Source organism: Odontomachus brunneus, unplaced genomic scaffold (genome assembly GCF_010583005.1).
Source record: "Odontomachus brunneus isolate Ranch 3 - 2012 unplaced genomic scaffold, Obru_v1 Obru_scaffold_117, whole genome shotgun sequence".
Taxonomy (NCBI): domain Eukaryota; kingdom Metazoa; phylum Arthropoda; class Insecta; order Hymenoptera; family Formicidae; genus Odontomachus; species Odontomachus brunneus.
This window is the reverse complement of record NW_022639567.1, coordinates 903,662-924,175: the sequence shown is the minus strand read 5'-3', so window position 1 is coordinate 924,175 and position 20,514 is coordinate 903,662. Positions and strand designations below refer to the sequence as shown.

Below are 20,514 nucleotides of genomic sequence, written 5' to 3'. Positions count from 1 at the left end.
TTCGACTGGTATCATAAACCAATGTTTTCTGGTCGGTACCTAAACTATTTGTCTTTTCATTCTATTCAACACAAGATCGGAACAATTATTGGCTTGGTGGATAGGATGTTTTATCTTAGTCATCTGACTTTCCATAAGAATAATTTAGACTTTATCATTTTGATGCTAATTAATAATAATTATCCTTTGGACCTAATTTTTAAAATTATAAAACGTAGACTGAGGTTTCTTATAGTGAATTGCGGACGAGGTTCAGAGATAGTTAAAACAAATTTGACATCTGATTATGATAAAAAATATTTTACCATACCGTTTTTTGGTATGATTTCGAACAGACTGGCAAAGCTTTTTAAAAATAATTTGACAAATATTGCTTATTCTTGCAATAATAAATTATCAGGAATGATTTGTGTGCATAAATACAGGTTGCCCCTGGTTTCCATAATAACGTTGTGTATAAATTGCAATGCAGTAGTTGTGAGGCGTCGTATGTTGGTCAAACTAGTAGAAGACTCTCTACGCGCATTGCTGAGCATAGGAGAATACCAAGGAGTTCTATAGTTGAGTTAACGGCCATATAAGAACACCGTTTGAGAAATAACCATGATTTCAATTGGGATCAAGCCAAAGTTTTGTATGAGGAACGTTATTACTTGAAACGCCTGATATTAGAAATGATTTACATTAAATTTCAAAAGCATGGACTTAACTCTCAAAAGGACACAGAATATTTGGGCAACAGCTACTGCGGCTTATTATGAAAATAAAACTTTGTTTGTTTCCTTCTCTTTCAAGAGTCGTTGCCGCAATGTTAATGTTCGTGTATATAAATCTGTTATTATTTCTTTTACTTAGACGTGGCGATGTTATCGTTGACAGGATCGTTTCACTTTTAGCCGAGCTCAACAAAGGTAATTTATATTGACCGTTTTAATTATTTATTATATTTTAATCTTACCTATTTTTATTTTATTTTATGGTTTTTTATAGTTATGACGGCTACTTCCTAGTATTAATTTGAACTTCTTAATATTAGTCGGGTAACGGTCTTGTCAACTATAATACTGCGAATAACATTCATGTCATTTTATTAAGGTCTTTAATTAATTCTTTTACTTATAATGCGTTCGTTTTGTAAACCTTGAGTTTTTTTTATATCACTGAAGAGGGTTCATGATTGAGCCGAAACGTTTGATTATTTATATTGATTCATGTTCAATAAATATTGCTCTATTTCCTAACACAAGGAAGGTTTTACCCATATGGTACATAGCATTATTAATCTTGAACTCGAATTAGCCCTTTTTCCTATTATTTAATTGATATTAAAAAATAATGTATATTTTTTATTTTTTATAACTTACTTTTTATTTTTTAAATCAAACGTATAAAACGTACCAAAATGTATGAAACCCAACGAAATATTTTTCTCTGCTTACTTAATTATCAACAGGCTACATTCTTTTCCGTTGCTGTTATAAAACTGATAACATAATATACGTGTAACTTCCTTGAATTATAAAGTTATACATTCAACATATATATTAGGTGTTCCAGTTAGTTTTGAGGGTTTACTGTAGATGGCTATAGCTACAAATTTACTGGAAACATTTTGAAAATGGGTACACCATGTCAAAGCTAGGACATCTCTACAAACAAATTGACACATGTCCTGTGCATTCGTAAACATAAACATACTGTTTAGTGCGATTAAACATGGAACGTGATAAAGAGCATTTTCAGCATTTATTACTTTGCTTTAATTTAAAGAAAACAGCTGCCGAAGCTCACTGATTTATCTCAGAAACTTAGTCTGCTCCATCAGTTAAAACGTGTGAGTACTGGTATCGATGATTTAAAAATGGTGATTTTGACTTGAAAGACAAAGAACGTTTAGGTCAACCAAAAAAGTTCGAAGATGCCGAATTGCAGACATTGTTGGGTAAAAACTCAGCTCAAACACTTCAAGAATTAGCTACAACATTAAATGTTGGTAAATCAACCGTTTCTGATCGTTTACACGCAATGGAAACGATTCAAAAAGAAGGCAAATGGGTTTCACACGAATTGTCTGAATTGGCTATTCAGAATCGTTTAACCATTTGCACTTCATTGCTTTCTCGTCACAAAAAGAAGAAATTTTTGTATCTAATTGTAACTGACGATGAAAAATGGATATACTATGATAATCCTAAGCGTAAAAAATCGTAAGTAAATCCAGGCCAATCGTCGACATCGACTCCAAAACGCAATATCCATAGAAGTAAGGTTTTGTTATGCATTTGGTGGGACATGAAGGGCATCATGTATTATGAGCTGCTGAAACTGAATCAAACAGTCACTGCTGAGCTTTATCAACGACAATTAATCGATTTGAATCGTGCTTTGAACTAGAAACGTCCAATAATAGCTCAAAGAAAACACAAAGTGACTTTGTTGCACAATAATGCTCGACCACACGTTGCAAAAGCAGTTAAAAATTCGTTATCGGAATTTCAATGAGAAGTCTTACATCGTGTATTCATCAGACTGTGCTCCGTCAGATTATTACTTATTTCGATCGATGCAGCACGGCCTTACTGACCAGCACTTCAAAACATATGATGCAATAAAGAAATAGCTCGATGAATGGATTGCTTCGAAAGATAAACATTTCTTTTACAGCGGAATCCACTTATTGCCAGAAAAGTGAGAAAAAGTTATAGCTAACGGTGGAAAATATTTTAATTATAATAATTTAATGTCTCTCTAAAATATACGTGTTTCTTTTTTGCACAAAATTCCTCAAAATTAACCGAAACATCTAATATTATTACTTGTATTTTTGAGAAAGTGCGATTAAAAATGTACGCTTGAAAAAGTATTTTTTAATATACACAAAAACATAAAATTTAATAATTTAATAAAAATTACTTTCACGCTACATAAAGAGTGATTTCGAAATTCATACATGTTATATATTGATTGTATTACTATCTGCCGATTAAGAGTTTAAAAATAATAAATTGTTCAAACAATTCGTCGAATAATTTATCAATATCGTTTCAAGAAATGTAAAAAAAGGATAGCTTAAAAAGAAAGAGAGACTGTGGCTCTTTCATTACACAATGTAACCAAAGTGATGCAATATTCTTAATAGTTTTATAGGTTATTTATGCCAAGTACAACGTACTTATAGACATATGAAATTATAAACGATGATTTAGGTAGGTTAGATTTAGCTGCAATTTAGTTTGCTGCAATCTAGAAAATTATAAAAAGCCGATAATCGATGGGAATAAAAAATTTGCAGAGAATATCGAACATTTCTAAAAAGCACGGAGATAGCTTAATGCAAATAAAAGGATTAGTAGATCAAACGTTGAATCAATATCTTATCGTTACCGTATTTTTTTCTGATATTACGTGCTGGTTCATCATGATGTATACAAACATACGGTTACATCAGTGAATGAATGATGCAAGTGTGCGTCCGGTAAACATCATGAAGGAAATAAGCATCAGAAAATATTAAAAAAAAAATGAATAAATCGTCTTCAAAAATCTCAAAAATCCTAGAAAGTGTAAAGTAATTTTGAATCAATATTTTCATGTACTTTCAATTTTATTCTAATGTTTTAAACAATATTAGAAATCGGCGTGAAAACCTGATTAATTGAATTAATAAAAAAAAATAATTTCTTCTTTGTTTCTTTATTATTTATCTTTATCTCTTTGTAGATGTATATAGTTAATTTATCTATCTAATTTGCCTTTATCTTTATTCTTTATCTCTTTGTAAATGTATATAGTTAGTTTACCTTTCTAATTTGCCTTTCTCGCGTCAATCTCTAATATCGTTAGAATACTAGAATAGTATTGTAGATACATAAAAACATTGATTCAAAATTATTTCATACTTTTTAGCTCTTTTGAGGTTTCTGAAGATGGTTTTTTAAGATGGTCTTTTATCTCGCACTTTTTAATTATTCGCTAAATGTTCGTTTCTGAAGTCGATTGAAGACGAAACTAGAAGTTTCGTCTTGAATCTCTAAATATTCTCAGATTTTCAAGAAACTTGCCTAATTTAAATGAAATAACTCAATTTCCAGATCATCTGAACGCGAAACCGAGTAATGCCATTAATCTAAATACCATGCAGATAACATACTGAACAACTTACAAAAAGTTTCATCTCGGTATCTCTAACGATTAATTAAGTTTAACTTTCTCGAGTTATCGGAGATCAAATATATGTATACGACAAAGTGAGAACTTGCTTTATTTAAAGTCGATTAAAAATCAACATCGCGGCGACAAAAAAGAGCGTTGAAGGTCGAGAGAGGCCAATGGTCTCCCCGTCGGCCTTCGACGCTCTGTATCAGTGAAAGACGAAACTTTTCGTCGCTTCTTATAAATCTCGTGAACGATAAAATGCAAAAATGACATTTCTTGCGCAGCAAGAAATTTACGACTTGGTTGCAGGTCACATCAGCAAGCGCTATTTAACGCGGGAAGATCATCTCTTCCTTCTCTTCCCCCCGCGAGACGCATTTCTTCTTTATTCTGGTCACACGCTGTTTATATAACGGTTAGAAATTCACCAAGCCTCGCAATTCTGACGCAATAGTCGGCAGAAATTTACCTCAGCACACTTCACCGCGGCGCGCGACGACGAGGCGGATCAGAAGAAAGGATGATGAAAACGAAATGTTTTTTTGATCATATAAAATGAAGATCATATGACGAGCTGCGTCGTGGCGCATCGCGTATTCGTCTCAGAGAAGCAAATAATTAATTAATAAGGGAGATCCGTAATGTTATGAAAGAACAGGATAAGATACCCTACATTTTAGAATCTTGAAGTTACAGCTCCTAAGGCAACTAATTGTTGTGACTGACTGTATAAACATGATAGAGATAAACCTTCTTCTATATATTAATGCGACTCTATTAATTTGCAATATTTTGGTTTAACCAAAATACGAACATGCAGCAACATAGCCATCTTGCCCTTGTATCAGGTTCAGTTTGTCTAATAGTGCAGAATAAAAAAGACGATAAAGAGCTAATAATCAGGATAAACATGATAAACATGTGATGATTATTAGTCCCAGAGTTCTCTCTCTTTCTCTCTCTTTCTCTCTCTCTCTCTCTCTCTCTCTCTCTCTCTCTCTCTCTCTCTCTCTGTCGCACGCTGTCACCAATTAGAATCATGTGCAATTAAATTACATTTTCGACTAATTGAGAGAATTCAGATACGAGCAGTGAAACAAGAGGAATTCGATTTAGAATCATCGATACCGCAATACGCGATTGTTCTCATGCCACATGTTTATCATTCGCGAGAGTGATATAACTTACAATTTTATATAAGGCTCTATAAAGTGGATATCGCTTTAATTAAACATATATCTTTGTTATTCGGTACGTGTGTTAACATTGTCAAACATCGTTATCCTTTCAGCATTTAATAGTTGGTAATATCTGAGTCTCGACTCTTACTGACCAAAGATATGTTGATATAATTTATTCGCATGACGCATGCACGAATGGGGACGCGCGAGCGCGAACGTCAACAATGCTTGTGTTTGCACGCGTAATCGCTCGTTAATAACTGACATCGGGCAATTGCAAAATCGTTGAAAAGTCCGATATCGGTAATACATCGAACTAACGGCGTCCAGCCAGCTGACTGAATGGCGTCGGATATTCGGCGTGCGAGTGAACGCGACACGTCGGCCGAGCTGCCGTCGAAAAATTCACAAATCGAGTGCGTAAATCGATCCGGTGATTCTAATCGGGGTAAACGACACGCCGGAATTCGCACTGCGATCGGGAGAAACCGTTACTCGACAAGCAACGTACCGAAACGAAACACGGTGAACCGGAACGAACCAGATGTATCCAAATACAGACAGGTGTACAAAAACTCAACAGCAACATTATTAGCCTATTTGTAAAGGTTGCATGCCTTATAAGTGCTCCATACGGCACTCATATTTTTAAAATAATGAAATACAAAAGAAACACGAAAAGAATTATCAAAATTTAGTCAAGGCAATATATCATGCAAAACGTAATATGAAAGTCTGTATATAACTTTTAGTAAATTTGCTGCAACAATATAATAAAAAATTTATATTATTGTGTAAAGTAAACTTAATGATTATACTTGCTTGTATTATATTTGTATTACTTCATAAATATAATTAAAAATATTGCAGTTTCCATTTTTATATTATTTTATATTATTTTTATATATATAGATCACACACATATATACACTCCCGCGCGTACACACACATATCTTATACATATCTTATACTTATCTTATACATATCTTATACATATATTTTGAAGATTGTCTCATATTATGATTTTCATAAAAATCCTTAAATAGATATTATCATAAATGTGAAATAATCGATGATGGAAACTACAATTTTTTAAAATTATATTAATGAGCTAAATCTTGAATTAATCATTATATTATATCATACTATAATATTCATTTTTTTAATTATGTTGGCGCAACAATGACAAAATTTTGTAAAAGCTATATTCTATATTACATTTTACATAAAAAATTTTGAGCAAATTTTTAATCGAAAGATTCTTTACAAAAAGAAGCTTCTTAATTTATTATGTTTCTACACTATTATGCTTCATTTATATATTCCTTTATAACTCGAGAATCGTTACAGACACTGACATGAAATTTTTTGTAATTTTTTTTTAATATGTTATGTACAAGATTCTTAGATTGCCATTTTATTCAAAGAGAAAGAGAGAGAGATGATCTAAAAATTGGGTAATTCTATCACTTTCTTGAAAAGCCAAGAATATCTAGAGATACAAGACGAAACCTTTATTTTAATCGACTTCAAAACAGACTTTCAGCAAATAATTAAAAAATATGAAATAAAAAGTTTTTTTAACAAAAATAAACCGACTTTAAAAACCTCAAGAGCTCTAACATATATAAAATAATGTTGACTTAATATTTCTAACCTAAATTTAACCTGTAACCTAAATTTAATATTCTAACGATATTAGAAGTCGGCAGAAAGACAAGTTAGAAAGCGTGTATGTAATTACTGACTCGATCAGTCAAGTTTTCGTGTCGACTTCTAATATCATTAGAATTTTAAAATAGGATAGTAGATACACAGGAATATTGTGTGACAAAATTGTTTTATAATTGACCGTAATTATGCAAAAATAATATAACCAACATGAAATACGTTTCGAGAAAAATGAAAATAAAAATCTGATACATGATTTAAAAAGTACAGATAGCACTGAAGTTCTTCTCAATTGTTCAAAAAGTCAAGTATGGTCAATTTTCTTTTCTTTAAGTGTATTCATTAACAAGCTTGAGCTTTGAAAAATGGGTGAAAAAGACGTAACTAATTAAAAAATGGTGCAACTGGTAGAAAATAAAAAATGTTTTAAAATTAATTTTATCTTTTCTGTTTTATGTAGAAAAATTATATGGACTAACCATTGATAACAAAAATTCAGAAATCGTGATTTGGAAGTCGTGGATTGGATTATTCTTGCATAACTATGATCAATTTTAAGGTTTCTAAGATTTTTGAAAGCGGTTTATTTTTGTGTCATCATACATTATTCCTTTTATATTTTATATGAGAGAGACAGAGAAAGAGAGAGAAAAAGAGAGAGAAGTGTCGAAGGGACACAAGCTTTACAAATTGACTAATAAATTTCTTACTAAATTTACACTTGTTCGTTAAGGACAACTCGATTTACAAGCTGGATTATGTATTGTAATATAAATTACTATAAAAATTTAATAGTAAAATAAATTTAATAGTAAGTTAAATAATAAATAAAAATAATAGTAAGTTTGACGCTTTATATATTTTATATACAATATAATTTTTATATACAATATAAAAAATACTCAAGTAATTACAATTTTACAATTTTATAGTAAAAAGTTAATTATGACTTTTTACTATAACAAAAGTCAACATCAATAATTTGACTTTTGTATGAGTTAATAGCAATTTTATAGTAATTTTTATAGTAATTTCGGTCATTATTCTATATGGTACAAGATTAAAAAGGTTTCGTTGTAATTTTTAATGCAATATTTCTTCCGTGCGTGATTTATAAGTTCGATTTGCAAGCTGCGATCGCGGGATTTTGGTGCGACACGCGACCGCGCATTTTCCTTTCTTCCTTTTGCCATTATTTATTACCCGCTAAGTTATTTGCGATAGCCATGAGCGCGACTCTCGCCTATAATCGACAAGTGCTGTGCGCGATTTTTCTCGCGCTCCACCGAGAAACCGATCTTCCTGCCTTTGTTACGAAGACCGGCCAGACGTCAGTGTCGATAATAACGGCGCGATAATGAAGTACACTGTCTTCGCTCTTCTCACGCGGGCGCGCGAGAATAACACCAAGCGTGCGCGCACAACTCGGGTTATCTCGCGCTTTCCGCAGGTCTCGGCGTTACCGCAAGATCGAGAAGCTTGTCACGCGCCAATACGTGTCTATTGTGACGCGTTGTCCATTGTTATTTACTTATAATGAGTCATATCTATACGCGCGTGCGTGCGCGCGAACCGATACGGGTGTTAATATTGTCACGGGCTGTTTACACCGCGCCCCCTCGCGATACCGACAAATCGCGGCGCACGCGGTGATAAGCGCTTATCCGCATCAATCCCGCGCACATAGACGCGTCAGCGACATGTACTAATAATTACGTAAAGTAAGACTTCTCAACTGCAAAAACCGCGCGCGCGGCGAATCCGCGAATATGCTTCTGAGTGAAAATCGCCCGGCTACGGCGACGCAGTGATGGAGCTCGATGAGGAAGCGACGAGAATAGAAAAGAAACCGATACGGCGGGAATATCAGTTACGGACATGTCGGTGCTGTAAATGCGCGAATGATGACTGTCGATAACCGTTTGTGAGAATGAAAGGAAGAACGGAGAAAAAAACGCAACGTCGATTGGCGTTAAGGTACGTTTTATCGAGATCGAAAGCACGGAGAAGTTAACCGTGTTCAAATTACATTGGTTTTTTGCTGCTGAGATAGTGCATAAATTTGGCAGCAACTTTATATCAGCCAATTTATAAAGGATGCGTCCCTTATAAGTAATTCATATGGCATTCATATTTATCACGTAGAAGAAATATTGTATTAAAAATAACAAAACTTTTATAATCTTGTATCATACAGAATTATTGACCGAAATTACTATAAAAATTACTATAGAATTGTTTAAAAATGACTTTTCACTCATATAAAAGTCAAATTAAGTCAAAATTATTGTAATTACTTGAATATCTTTTGATATTAAATAAAAATATTTATAAATTGTATATTTATTAAAAATTGTATATAATTTTATATTTATTTATAAATTGTATATAAAATATATAGAGCGTCAAATTTATTATTTTTAGTAATTATAGTAATTATAATTAGTATTTTATATTACAGTAATTATTTATATAAATTATAGTAATATTTATATAAATAATATTTATATAAATACAGTAATACTTATATAAATTATAGTAATTTATATTACAGTATATATACCAGCTTAAAAACATACAGTACAATCTAGCTTAAAAACATTGCAAAATAAAAAAATAATTTGATATAATTGTTACTACAATATTTTTCCCATGCATAGAATTACGGAATAAAAATATGGAAAAAATACGAAGGAAATGATTAAAATATGCTTTAAACATAATGTTATGTGAGATGTAATACAAGAACCTAAATGTAACTTTCAATAAATCTATATTACTCTATATCTCAATATGACAAAAATATATTTATGTATGATGTAAATTTAATAATTAATTCAATATTATATTTATTTGTCAAATATGTTTGTCTTACTGTTTGACAAATGTAATTTAAAAAATAGTGAAGTTTCCATCATTGTCTCATGTCATGATATACATGAAAGTTTTTCCAGGTATCTTCCCCTACGACGGGGAATCGCGAGGAATTTTTACGATCGTGTCGAGTTCTTCTTCGAATCATTCACGCAATTTCGCACGCGCCAAAATTACAACGCACGTGGACAGCCGTCCGTTTAAAATAAAGCTGTGATTTTGCTAAATTTTCGTTATCGATACACAACGATTGGTGTGTATGATCGACGGGCTAATTGAAAGTGTGACGCATCAAATCTTTTCATATCCATCGAGCGCTGTTATCGAGCGCGAATCAATGGCGACTGCTTTTAAATCCAAGAAGCAAGGAAGCACGCAACTTGATCGAGGAAAAAATTCTCTTCCACGTGACTGCACCGATCGGTGGATAGTTATCGGCAGATCTTGCTGCGATTCTCTGCCAATACCAGTTTCTATACTCTATTTAATCGTGGATTTGAACGGTAACGTCAATCCACAGCCTTAGTCCCTCCCTCCCTCTTTCTCCCCCTCTCTCTCTCTCTCTTTCTCTCTCTCTCTCTCTCTCTCTCTCTCTCTCTTTCTCTCTCTCTTGAAAACTCACTCAACACGAGTGAACATTTATTCAAAGCTATAATGAAAATACTACTACTTAGATTTACGAGAATTAATATTTAATTCAATTTACAGTGGATTTTTATTGTATAGAAGAGAATGTTTCGATAGATTAGTTTGAGATGATAGAGTACCTGAAATGTTTGTTTGTAATCATTATTATATTATTGGCATTCTGTACAAACACGTGCGCAATTATAACATATAATTTATAGTTTTTGAGACTTCCTAAATCACTTAGACCGGTATTCATAGTCGAATCTTATATTTAAGACCGTCTTAAGTTTATCTTTATATGTTCTACGAATGATTTCATTAGCTACAAAGCATCTGAAGATAAACGGTTAAGAAGGCGGTCTTAAATATAAGATCCGACTATGAGTACCGACCTTAGAGTGAAACTTTACTCAAAACGAGTCAGAATTTTCAGATTGATTCGAATCAATGAAAATATTGACTCGGAGGTTTACAGGAATAAACGTTTAATTCAAATTTAGAGTGGATTTTTCATTTTTTTTTTTCATATGAGAGAATATTTCAATGAATGAGAGTGAATTTGTTTCTTTGAAAAGGTGGAGTATAGTTGATTGCAAATCGTTTTGCACACTTTCCGTCGAACAAAGTTGCAGTGCTTTATTTAAGGTGTCAAAATTGGAAGTCACTGCTGATAAGTACGAGAGCATAGTAACTGATTATAAATATATAAATATACAAACATTACATTTCTCAAAATAAGTTCTCTTAACTGAAATAAATTCTTGCTCTCAAATTTCATAAATGCGACGCTTTGTATTGTCGCTTTGGCTCTTATCATAACCGATTACTGCGCACATCACTAGTGACTTTCAATTCTGACAATTTGAAGCGTTGTAACTCGATAAAAAGTGTGCAAATCGATTTGTAATCTACAAATTTGATTCACTCTACTATTTGAATGAAAATATTAGCTCAAAATTCCAGTGGAGAATTTATTTTGTACGAGTGAAAAGTCAATCAAATTTGAGTCACTCGACTGTCACTGTACTTTCCGCGTACAATTTTACTCGTAGAAATTTAAAGAGTACTTCTCCTATGTCTTTATTATTTAAGTGAATTCGTATTGCATTTGCGTAATTTTATTCATCTATTCTCGTGGAGTAACGTTGCCGCTCGAGGACAGCAACAATTAGTGCGCGAGAGGGATGTTAATGTAGCGGGTACTTGAACATTATCCGCGAGCTCATTTTGTATAAGCGCCAAGCTGGTGCACCTATAATGGCAAAGTAACGACGTAGTTAATCGATGCCCGGAGAATAATATTGTGGGATAGAGTAATATTGAGATATATATAGAGAAAGTTCGCTGAGGATGCCTCTTCCGACACGTCGTCGTTATCACGGAAAGATTACATTCAATTAAGAATCTAATTCGCTGTTTGGACTACACGTCAAGCGCGTCGTAATTCTTGCATAAGCAAACACACATCTTGTTGTTTATCTCTCTTATCATCACTGTCGACAATTAAAGTAAAATTACCAATACCTGAGCCTAATACCTGGGCACTCTTATTATTTAGGTCTTCAACCCTTTCAGAACGGGGTGTTTTAAAGAAAAATTTCTGCTCGAAATGATTTTATAGTACTAAAAATCTGTTTGTGGTATGATGAGCCTCAAAACAATCAATAATACAGAGCCCGACGTTACATTCCTTATATTCGAATCTAAATCTTCTGTTTACTTATCAAAGATAGTTGTAATTTAAAGGTAGGAAATTATGGATTTAGAAGATTTATCATTTTGAATAAAACATAAGCGTTGAAAACAGCAAGATCGAACAAGTGGAAAATTAGAAAAAGTCTATAAATGACAATGATTATAAAATAAGCGAACACAATCTTAAAATTTTTAAATTGCAGGTATCATAAGAAGTAGGTCATAATATATATCAAAAATACAGCCTCAAATCTTGGTTGAAACGATACCTTAATCGTTGAAAAATGTTAATCCGTTTCCGAGATATTCGTGTTAATAAATACAGTATGCGCGTCCTGAAAATGATTAAAAACGAATATTTACGCGTCAATTAAAAACGAATATTTAAACTTTCGATACACATTAAAACAAAAAGACATGGTAGTAATAACAATAAAGGAGACAACTATATAAGCTTTGTATATAAAATTAATGTATACAGGGTGTCCATAGATGTCCGAGCAAATATGTCGCAACTGGTTGACGTTACAAGAAAGTTTAATAAAAGAAATTTGCATAGCTCTGAATTAGCTACATTTTTCTGAATTAGCTGAAGGGCATAAAAATTTTTTTTATTACCTTCACGAGTTATGAAGGTCAACATAGTTTTTTTAAACGGATACCTATAATTTTTTTTGTATATTTATACAGTAAGAGTCATTTGCAATCAAAATCATACCTAATAAAAAATTGCTAGTTATGCATCGTTTATAATTGACATCTTAAATATTAAAGTAGTAAATTGGATTATAAGTATTTTTGAGCGTGGTTTGGAATGTCAAAGAGGTTAAAAAAATAAACAATGTTTTTTCACGAAACATTTATTAACACATAAATTGCGAAATTTTAATTATCATGTTCGATACAGCATTCAACGCGAGGTCTGCGGACTTGACATCTTGCGATTCTTTCCTTTGGGGACATATTAAGGACACTGTCTATGAAACTATTCCTGAAAATGAAGAAGATTTACGACATAAGATAACAAGGGCTGTCAAAGGCATTATAGCAGAAATGCTGCAATTAACAATGATAAATAAAACGCGTTCAAATGCGCAAGAAATTCAGTGCTATTTTAGATCAAAATTATTTAAAGTTTTTGCCTTAATTTCTGCAAACTTTTATAATCAAGCTAGCATAAAAAATGTAGATAAAAACAATTCAGGGGAAAGCACAACACATCTGTTTAAAGAAATATTTATTTTATGATAAATAAATGTGTGTGTAAATATATTGGATGACTGAACGTTTTGCATTGATTTTCCGAGATTTATTTCTGAGAATTATTCGAGAAAATAAAGTCTTTATACTGGTGACATCTTCACGTAGAAGTATAAAGTATTATAAGAGAGAACGTTGATTTCAGATCTGTCTATTACAAGTCATTTCAACTTCACAGCTTTCTAATTGCCTCAAGTAGCAACATGTGTTATCTTTTCGTGACGCATAATGCGATCACTGAAGAAATCATTGCGACATAATCTGAACCAAACGAAATGGAACAGGAAAACCGAGGCTAGATGCTTTATATATTAAAATTTCTAAATTATAACTTCTCAGGCAATTAATTGTTGTGACTAACTGTATAAACATGATAGAAGTAACCTTCTTCTATATATTAATATCCGCCTTGTTAACCGTATATTTTGTTTTGTACACTGAGAAAAAAGATATTTAAAAATTAATAAATATTTCTTAGGTAGGTACCACTCTAACATATTTACTTAAAAATTCTTTTCACTTTAGCCGAGTATTGTTTACTTAAATAATACGAATAAACAACATTTTGGTTTAAATGAAAAGAATTTTGACTTAAATAAATATGTCAATGATACTTAAGAAATATGTGTTAATTTTTAAATATTTTTTTCTCAGTGGTATCAAGTACAATTACGGCGCAGGAAGAACACGTATAAAATATGTATCCTATTAGTAGTTCCAAAATCTCCGTGAAAGATTTCTACAGTTTTCTTGCCGGACGTTAATTAAGGGCCAACTTTACCTTGTCTGTCTATGTGCTCTATTTCAATCATTTAATGAATGAAAATTACATTTATTACTAGAAATAGTATATCATATATTTGCAAGAAATTTTATTCTATTTAGCCAGTAACACATCGCTTTAGCCATTTATATTTTATTATATTTAGCCAATAACACATCGCTTAATTTCATTAAATCACAATAGAGAATATTAGTACAAAATTCCAAAAGGCTCGAAATTTTACTTTACTATTACCAAATTAGTTTTTTCTATCTTTTAATTGTAATATTATTTTGATTTTAATGAAAACTCAAGGAAAAGTATTTATGTTCTAAAAGAATCATTTCACGCGCGCGCGCGATTTTATATCCAATATTCTTCTCAAAATAAATACTGAAATAAAGCACATGTGTAACATACTCCTAGGACCATATAACCCCGATCTCCCTTACAGAATTAAAGTAATGACACCCGTGACTTCGCATATGTCGAAATGACACGTCACGCTCGCATTATTCCGCAAGTGTGCCGGACACACGGGGACATGATGCGAAGGCACGAAGTTCCGGGTGAGAGTCGGACGTAAGTGGAAAATATCTCTCCCTCACTCCGGCTTCGGCGAAGGTGCCGCTCGACGAGCAGCAAGTCGGAGATGGAGAAACGTACTTAACGAACGGAGAAGTTCATTAAAAGCGAAACGACATTAGCCGACCTAAAATCACCCCCTCTGTCAGTTCCGCCTGCCACTGTAGGCTGAACCCTCTCGGGCGCCACAGGTGAAACGGAGGAGAACGACGGAGACGAATTAACGGACCGGACGAGGCATCGTAGACGTCGTAGGCGAGTCGGTTCACGGGGCGAGAGAAAAAGAACGAGCTCGATAGGAAATAGATCATCGCTCTCTCGGTGCGGTGGAGCAACGACGCCGTCGACAACGACGACGACGACGACAACGACGACGCCGTCGACGGCGGCGCGGGGCAGGAGTGGCGAGGAAAAAAGGCCCATCTCCTCACGGGAGATTGTCTTCCTACGATTCCTCTCGCTGGTCCCTCGCGGCGCCTTCGGCCGCCGGCTTGTGCCGTTGCCGTTAATAGAAACCATTCAGCGACTATGAATTGCCTACCGATTATCCTGAAATTTCATTATTTTCCCGCTGGCGAGCGGACGTAGTCGCGCGACCGGCAGACTTACGTCTTATAGACGAAGCGGGGAAATTTCTACGGGATGGAATTACCGGAGTGCGGGTATTTGCGAGCGAAAGGTCGAGCGTTGCTTTTCGAAATCGGGTGTGTTTGCGGTGTATCCTTTTCATAACGCGCTTAAGGCTCCTGGGGAGTCGCATCATCCATCTCTTTTTAATGACGTCAGAAGCGAGAAAACGCATGCTAAAAATTACTGCAAAGTACGTCGAGATAAACAGATATATCCACAAAACGACATTTGCGATCGATTAAGTACACCTCTAAAATACTCTGTACATTTTCCTTTTGTTCTAACAATCAACAGATAATTATAAAATAAATGTGACGTGCAATCGCCTTTTCTAACCTAATTTCCTCATTATCTTGTCATATTAATTTTCCGATCTATTGATTTTTAGAACAAAAGGAAAGTGTATGGAGTATTTCAGAGGTGTATTTAATCGATCGCAAATGTCGTTTTGTAAATATATCTGTTTATCTTGACGTATTTTGCAAGAATTTTTAGCATGCATTTTCTCGCTTCTGATGTCATTAAAAAGAGATGGATGATGCGACTCTCCAGGAGTCTTAATCCTCCGCTCTTTTAAACCGAGAGCATAAGCATGTTCAATACATTTCAAAAGACGTGCTGACAAATTTAATATTGACATCTGACTCTTAAGGGTCTCATTGAAAATGGTGTAATCTTCGAAAATCATGGCTGTATTTTGGATTTTTGCTCAAATGGTCGCCGTCATGGCCCGTATTAATAGTCGTTACTTGAAACTTAAAACTCACGTAAAATACACAGATCTGAATTTAGAGTTAATTAGAATTAAATATGATTTTTTATTTGAATCGTATAATACGTGTGGCGTTATGTTTATGAATCTGATCCAGACTCTGAATCAATGTCAAATTATTTATGATTATGTTTAGACGCAATATGGACTAATCTCCCATTTCTTCATAATTTTTTAGAAATATAGACAATACCCTTAACTCTTCATAAGATAAAATTTTTTTAAGGTAGTGACTTTAACGTCTATTAAGTTTACATAACATAATCGTGTCCTGGCGGAGGCAGTTTTTTCGCAACATATATAATGAATCTATTTGAGTCATCGGTTTAATGGGTTTTGGGAATTTTAAATATATATATATATATATATATATATATATAAAGTTGGGACTCAAGGATCGGTCTAAGTATAAAAGATAGATTCGCCGCGTACGTTAATCGAAGAAAAATTTCGATACGTGCGTTTGACATGCTGGACATAATTATCCTCCCACTATCATATTAATATTATATAATATTAGTATTTAATAGCACTAAGACATCCGTGCTGTACTCCTTATTTGCCTCTTCAGTTGTTACTATTTAGTTACATAACATACTTAGATACATGACAAAAATATGTGAAATATAAAAAATCTTATAATACTTATTATTATTATAATTATTGCTTGGAAAAATCAACCATAATGCATTCGGGGAAAGTGCTCAGTTATTCAGATTTTCAATATTTTCAGATGATCAATATTTCAACCATTTGTAGAAATTTGCTTTTTTATTATAATACTTGTAAATAAAAACTTAAACTTTGCATGAACACAAAGAAATTGTTTATTTGCACCAGTCGGATGTATTTGCAGTTACACTCATGTAAAAAAAATTATAAAAATGTTAATTTATGTTATATATTATAAATAGATATGCTTTCATTTTTTGAGCAACATTTTTTATAGCAAGTAATTGTATGATTATGTGTAGATCTGTTTTCCATTATATATTATCTCAAATCATATATTAATATATAATTCCATTATATATTATCTCACAGTCCGATCTGGTAAACTACGCTACACGTTACGGTCGAATGTTCAGTATAAAACAATAGACATTTTGAACCTTACGTAACTTAAAATACTGACCACAAACTTATAAAGGATTAATATCAAGCCTTAATTCATCGTAAAATTCGTGCTACGCATTTGCTCGAGCGATACCGTTCATTGCATGGGAATCGAAGGACTCGTTGCTCCCTACCTCCCCGATGGAACAAAACCGAGTTTCAAAGGGACACTGTAGGAGTCGCGAGGAGGCTCCCCGAGTCTCCCGCGAGCGTAGTTCGAGAGCCAGAACGAGCGGAGATCGTATCCGGGCGCAATGTGCCAAGCCAGACGAAACTTCATGGCCACTGATCCCGCGTAACCACTTCGAAGACAGTTTTGTATCTTTTTCGACCGCCGCTCGTTCACGCCCCGACGATACCTAATTGGGTGCGCCCCGTGGCCGACCCATTATACGGGGTGTCAAAATACTTTTTCACCTCTCGTAATCCTCCCGGCTGCCATACAGGATCTCCCTCTTTACCTTCTCCCCTCCTTTATCCCCGAGCTGCTCCAGGACAAAGGGTATGCGTGCTTGTATCTCAAAGCGGCCGACCGAATGAAATGCACAATGGAATTGTCGCCACACGTCGCGTTTCGAGAAGTAAAAGACGTTTTCCGTGGCCCTGGTCTGGCGGCACCGTGTAAGCCGCCGCCTCAGAAAAAGACCCTCCGCCAGGAGTACCTCCCCGGCGTGTAACAACGTGTGTACTCGTGGGTTAGATTCCTTTCTCTCTCTCTTTCTCTCTCTCTCTGCTTCTTTCTCACCCTTCGTTTCTCCTCAACACTGTGCCCTCCTTCTTGCCAATCCTCCTCTCCTCCGTGTCGCGACCGTGCTCCTACCCTCGCCCTCGTTTCCTCTTTATCTCTTTCGAGGTTGGCGTATAAGTGACAATTTTGTCGTAACACCGTTCGTTGAATTCGAAGAAAGGAAATCGAAGGAGGGCAATTTTGTCACCGGCTCGCGGAGACACGAGCGCGGAACACACCGCGAGATTCCAGATTTCTCGTGTCGATGAATGCGCTACCCCTCGTCGACGTCTTCTGAGTCGCACACTTCCCGCGAGCTAGATACTCTCGTTATTAAATTAACTTAATGATTAATACTGAAAAATGAAAAAGACCAATAAGAACTGACGTATGATGTAGATTACAAAATTCTTTCAAAGGCTCATATGGAACATTTGAATCCGGAAGGAATATCTAGAAGGTTCAGATATTTCACATGGATGACTGAGTGTCGCAATTTAAACTTACATACATTGTTATTGGTTGTCTCGTCTCTATATTGAGAGAAAAGATATCTATGAGAAATAGTAAATATTTATTCAGTGGATACTAATAAGTGGATAATATATTTGCTGACATTGATATAAAATGTTTTTCAAATAAGGAAATATATACATTTTTCTAAAACCTTAGCTTTTGATGAATTATTTGTTCGAATCAAAAAATTTAAATTTAAGTAAATATATTATTAATATCCAGCAAATAAATATTTATTATTAGTTTTAAATATTTTTTCTCTCAGTGTAATTGATTGTACATCTTATAACCTTGCTGATCTTATTTTTTTATTAATACTTATTACTTATTTCTTCATTAATAAATAACAAATAATATCCTAATTTTGTATGAACTCAAGTACTGGAAAAGTTATATATAACTTGTTTTTGCTTCATTTCATTTATAAAATCTGCCATTTGTGTTTCAAACATTACGTTTGTTGCGACGATAATGTTCTCTTTTAGTTATCTCGCGATCGCAGTCTCCCCTTGCCATCTCCTCTCTTCATATGACAATAGAGATCATTGTATTTCAGCAAGTTGTGTAATCGCGTTCGGAATGATTTCTGTCAACGATTCAGCAATCTGATTTGACCTTTCGGGAGAATGCTTTTAGCGGGCGCCTTTTCCAACTTCAGTGTCGCTAACGGAATTATACCGAAGGCCCGATAATTGCTGATAATTCGGATGAACTTCGTTAAGACGCTCATCTGGGTCGGGGCGAAATGCTTTCATTTGATTATTACTCGATTTCGATAACACGATTATCACGTTCGCGGCGTGAATCGATTGCGTTTTCGTCTCCTCGGAATTACAGGATTACGATCTCGGGCGATTATGAGGCATTGCGACTGTTGCGACACTCAAAGTGCAACGAGAAGCGTCGTTCTCGTCCTTATGCATATAATCCATGTAGGGAAGATCAAGTTCAGTTGGCCTAAGGAGCATTGTTGGCCATGTGATTATTTTATGTGTTTATGTATTTATCGCGGCAGGAATAATGGAAACGAAGTCGCAAGATGTTCCTTTTAGAACATAGATATTTTCTTCTGAGTTTTTCATTAAAATTGGGATAACGTTATATTTGAGAAACAGAAAAGACCGATTCTTTTTCAGGATCAGCCAAGTACACTTTCGAGTGTCTAAAAATTTGGTATTAATATTCTCCATCATGAGTGAATAAACTTAAGCGGCGCGTTATTAGTTAAAATGAGGAGACTTCTTTTCAAGTGTATGGTACACTATTCTGTGTAACAAAAGCAATTTTCATTCATAAAATGATTGAAATTGATCATGTAGCCGGATGAGAGAAAGTTGGCCACTATGTAAGAACTGGCAAGGCGATTTCTCGTGAAGACCCTGCAACTGCCAATTAGAATACATATTTGATATATGGCTTTCTTACTCTGTTACTAGTCAACCTCACCAAGATAAGATGGCCAAAAGAAGATGATTATATTCGTATTTCGGTTATTACAGAAGAATATACGGTTTGCAGGTTTATTGCGAGCATAAAACATAATGAGAAGTTTGTTTCTACCATGTTTTTACACAATTGATTATAGCAATTAGGTGTCTGAGAAGTAACTTCGAAATTCCGAAAAATCTGCTATCTAACTATGGTCTGTCTTAATTTATCGTGATATTTCACATAGTCCTCCGATAAATGAGCAAGGATTTCCATTTAAATATTAAATGCTAATAATTTATAACATTATGTAATAATATTAAATGTTAAATATTAGATGTCTCTGATTCGCAAGCGCGAATCGTCGCCACATTCGATCAACATTTACAAGTGACGTGTTAAGAGTTTCAGACACTTCGTGAAACTCGTTGGCGAATTTGCGCGCCAGCAATTTCTCAGATTCTTGCGTGCTCTCTCTCTCTCTCTCTCTCTCTCTCTCTCTCTCTCTCTC

The 20,514-nt window shown here is 34.1% G+C and overlaps 1 protein-coding gene across 4 annotated transcripts in view; it reads right to left on the bottom strand.

The window, feature by feature from the left end:
* Positions 1 to 20,514, bottom strand: part of LOC116849468 (kynurenine/alpha-aminoadipate aminotransferase, mitochondrial-like) — a 129,124-nt gene that overhangs the window by 17,230 nt on the left and 91,380 nt on the right. The window contains exon 1 of one of the 4 annotated variants that reach the window (XM_032826636.1): positions 1,399 to 1,503. The exons of 1 other annotated variant lie outside the window; for it this stretch is intronic. The gene's annotated coding sequence lies outside the window, so the exon portion shown is untranslated. Of the gene's footprint in view, positions 1 to 1,364; positions 1,504 to 20,514 lie in introns of those variants that run through there. 2 more of the 4 variants (XM_032826637.1, XM_032826638.1) reach the window with 2 other exon arrangements.